Source organism: Heptranchias perlo, unplaced genomic scaffold (genome assembly GCF_035084215.1).
Source record: "Heptranchias perlo isolate sHepPer1 unplaced genomic scaffold, sHepPer1.hap1 HAP1_SCAFFOLD_100, whole genome shotgun sequence".
Lineage (NCBI taxonomy): Eukaryota > Metazoa > Chordata > Chondrichthyes > Hexanchiformes > Hexanchidae > Heptranchias > Heptranchias perlo.
In genome coordinates, this window is record NW_027138217.1 from 842,556 (window position 1) to 847,210 (window position 4,655).

Here is a 4,655-nt window from a genome sequence, read left to right on the forward strand (position 1 = left end):
AAAATACAAGAACTTTTCGTGGTTCTTGTCAATTTTTGTTGGTTTTCATCTAATGAACTTATTTCAGTCAGCTAGATCTTTCTTCTTTAATGCAAAAAGATTTTATCTTAAAATACAAGAACTTTTCGTGGTTCTTGTCAATTTTTGTTGGTTTTCATCTAATGAACTTATTTCAGTCAGCTAGATCTTTCTTCTTTCATGCAAAAAGATTTTATCTTAAAATACAAGAACTTTTCGTGCTTCTTGTCAATTTTTGTTGGTTTTCATCGAATGAACTTATTTCAGTCAGCTAGATCTTTCTTCTTCAAAGCAAAAAGATTTTATCTTCAAATACAAGAACTTTTCGTGATTTTGTTGGTTTTCAGCAAATGAACATATTTCAGCGAGCTGGAAGCTTTTTCTTTAATAGCGTCAGATTTTATCTTAAAACACAAGTACTTTTCGTGGTTCTTGTCAATTTTTGTTGGTTTTGATCTGATGAACTTATTTTAGTCAGCGAGATCTTTCTTCTTTAATGCAAAAAGATTTTATCTTCAAATACAAGAAATTTTCGTGATTTTGTTGGTTTTCAGCAAATGAGCATCTTTCAGCGAGTGAGAAATTTTTTTGTTTAATAGTGTAAGATTTTATCTTAAAATACAAGAACTTTTCGTGGTTCTTGTCAATTTTTGTTGGTTTTCATCGAATGAACTTGTTTCAGTCAGCGAGATCTTTCTTCTTTAATGCAAAAAGATTTTATCTTAAAATACAAGAACTTTTCGTGCTTCTTGTCAATTTTTGTTGGTTTTCATCGAATGAACTTATTTCAGTCAGCTAGATCTTTCTTCTTCAAAGCAAAAAGATTTTATCTTCAAATACAAGACATTTTCGTGATTTTGTTGGTTTTCAGCAAATGAACATATTTCAGCGAGCTGGAAGTTTTTTCTTAAATAGCGTCAGATTTTATCTTCAAACACAAGAACTTTTCGTGGTTCTTGTCAATTTTTGTTGGTTTTGATCTGATGAACTTATTTCAGTCAGCTAGATCTTTCTTCTTCAAAGCAAAAAGATTTTATCTTCAAATACAAGAACTTTTCGTGGTTTTGTTGGTTTTCAGCAAATGAACATATTTCAGCGAGCTGGAAGTTTTTTCTTTAATAGCGTCAGATTTTATCTTAAAATACAAGAACTTTTCGTGGTTCTTGTCAATTTTTGTTGGTTTTCATCTCATGAACTTATTTCAGTCAGCTAGATCTTTCTTCTTTAATGCAAAAAGATTTTATCTTAAAATACAAGAACTTTTCGTGGTTCTTGTCAATTTTTGTTGGTTTTCATCTGATGAACTTATTTCAGTCAGCTAGATCTTTCTTCTTTCATGCAAAAAGATTTTATCTTAAAATACAAGAACTTTTCGTGCTTCTTGTCAATTTTTGTTGGTTTTCATCGAATGAACTTATTTCAGTCAGCTAGATCTTTCTTCTTCAAAGCAAAAAGATTTTATCTTCAAATGCAAGACATTTTCGTGATTTTGTTGGTTTTCAGCAAATGAACATATTTCAGCGAGCTGGAAGTTTTTTCTTTAATAGCGTCAGATTTTATCTTAAAACACAAGTACTTTTCGTGGTTCTTGTCAATTTTTGTTGGTTTTGATCTGATGAACTTATTTCAGTCAGCGAGATCTTTCTTCTTTAATGCAAAAAGATTTTATCTTCAAATACAAGAAATTTTCGTGATTTTGTTGGTTTTCAGCAAATGAGCATCTTTCAGCGAGTGAGAAATTTTTGTCTTTAATAGTGTAAGATTTTATCTTAAAATACAAGAACTTTTCGTGGTTCTTGTCAATTTTTGTTGGTTTTCATCGAATGAACTTATTTCAGTCAGCTAGATCTTTCTTCTTCAAAGCAAAAAGATTTTATCTTCAAATACAAGACATTTTCGTGATTTTGTTGGTTTTCAGCAAATGAACATATTTCAGCGAGCTGGAAGTTTTTTCTTAAATAGCGTCAGATTTTATCTTCAAACACAAGAACTTTTCGTGGTTCTTGTCAATTTTTGTTGGTTTTGATCTGATGAACTTATTTCAGTCAGCTAGATCTTTCTTCTTCAAAGCAAAAAGATTTTATCTTCAAATACAAGAACTTTTCGTGGTTTTGTTGGTTTTCAGCAAATGAACATATTTCAGCGAGCTGGAAGTTTTTTCTTTAATAGCGTCAGATTTTATCTTAAAATACAACAACTTTTCGTGGTTCTTGTCAATTTTTGTTGGTTTTCATCTCATGAACTTATTTCAGTCAGCTAGATCTTTCTTCTTTAATGCAAAAAGATTTTATCTTAAAATACAAGAACTTTTCGTGGTTCTTGTCAATTTTTGTTGGTTTTCATCTGATGAACTTATTTCAGTCAGCCAGATCTTTCTTCTTTAATGCAAAAAGATTTTATCTTAAAATACAAGAACTTTTCGTGCTTCTTGTCAATTTTTGTTGGTTTTCATCGAATGAACTTATTTCAGTCAGCTAGATCTTTCTTCTTCAAAGCAAAAAGATTTTATCTTCAAATGCAAGACATTTTCGTGATTTTGTTGGTTTTCAGCAAATGAACATATTTCAGCGAGCTGGAATTTTTTTCTTTAATAGCGTCAGATTTTATCTTAAAACACAAGTACTTTTCGTGGTTCTTGTCAATTTTTGTTGGTTTTGATCTGATGAACTTATTTTAGTCAGCGAGATCTTTCTTCTTTAATGCAAAAAGATTTTATCTTCAAATACAAGAAATTTTCGTGATTTTGTTGGTTTTCAGCAAATGAGCATCTTTCAGCGAGTGAGAATTTTTTTTCTTAAATAGTGTAAGATTTTATCTTAAAATACAAGAACTTTTCGTGGTTCTTGTCAATTTTTGTTGGTTTTCATCTAATGAACTTATTTCAGTCAGCTAGATCTTTCTTCTTTCATGCAAAAAGATTTTATCTTAAATACAAGAACTTTTCGTGGTTCTTGTCAATTTTTGTTGGTTTTCATCGAATGAACTTATTTCAGTCAGCTAGATCTTTCTTCTTCAAAGCAAAAAGATTTTATCTTCAAATACAAGACATTTTCGTGATTTTGTTGGTTTTCAGCAAATGAACATATTTCAGCGAGCTGGAAGTTTTTTCTTAAATAGCGTCAGATTTTATCTTCAAACACAAGAACTTTTCGTGGTTCTTGTCAATTTTTGTTGGTTTTGATCTGATGAACTTATTTCAGTCAGCGAGATCTTTCTTCTTCAAAGCAAAAAGATTTTATCTTCAAACACAAGAACTTTTCGTGGTTTTGTTGGTTTTCAGCAAATGAACATATTTCAGCGAGCTGGAAGTTTTTTCTTTAATAGCGTCAGATTTTATCTTAAAATACAAGAACTTTTCGTGGTTCTTTTCAATTTTTGTTGGTTTTCATCTAATGAACTTATTTCAGTCAGCAAGATCTTTCTTCTTTCATGCAAAAAGATTTTATCTTAAAATACAAGAACTTTTCGTGCTTCTTGTCAATTTTTGTTGGTTTTCATCGAATGATCTTATTTCAGTCAGCTAGATCTTTCTTCTTCAAAGCAAAAAGATTTTATCTTCAAATACAAGAAATTTTCGTGATTTTGTTGGTTTTCAGCAAATGAACATATTTCAGCGAGCTGGAAGTTTTTTCTTTAATAGCGTCAGATTTTATCTTAAAGCACAAGTACTTTTCGTGGTTCTTGTCAATTTTTGTTGGTTTTGATCTGATGAACTTATTTTAGTCAGCGAGATCTTTCTTCTTTAATGCAAAAAGATTTTATCTTTAAATACAAGAAATTTTCGTGATTTTGTTGATTTTCAGCAAATGAGCATCTTTCAGCGAGTGAGAAATTTTTTTCTTTAATAGTGTAAGATTTTATCTTAAAATACAAGAATTTTTCGTGGTTCTTGTCAATTTTTGTTGGTTTTCATCTAATGAACTTGTTTCAGTCAGCCAGATCTTTCTTCTTTAATGCAAAAAGATTTTATCTTAAAATACAAGAACTTTTCGTGGTTCTTGTCAATTTTTGTTGGTTTTCATCGAATGAACTTATTTCAGTTAGCTAGATCTTTCTTCTTCAAAGCAAAAAGATTTTATCTTCAAATACAAGACATTTTCGTGATTTTGTTGGTTTTCAGCAAATGAACATATTTCAGCGAGCTGGAAGTTTTTTCTTAAATAGCGTCAGATTTTATCTTAAAACACAAGAAATTTTCGTGGTTCTTGTCAATTATTGTTGGTTTTGATCTGATGAACTTATTTCAGTCAGCTAGATCTTTCTTCTTCAAAGCAAAAAGATTTTATCTTCAAATACAAGAACTTTTCGTGGTTTTGTTGGTTTTCAGCAAATGAACATATTTCAGCGAGCTGGAAGTTTTTTCTTTAATAGCGTCAGATTTTATCTTAAAATACAAGAACTTTTCGTGGTTCTTGTCAATTTTTGTTGGTTTTCATCTAATGAACTTATTTCAGTCAGCTAGATCTTTCTTCTTCAAAGCAAAAAGATTTTATCTTCAAATGCAAGACATTTTCGTGATTTTGTTGGTTTTCAGCAAATGAACATATTTCAGCGAGCTGGAAGTTTTTTCTTTAATAGCGTCAGATTTTATCTTAAAACACAAGTACTTTTCGTGGTTCTTGTCAATTTTTGTTGGT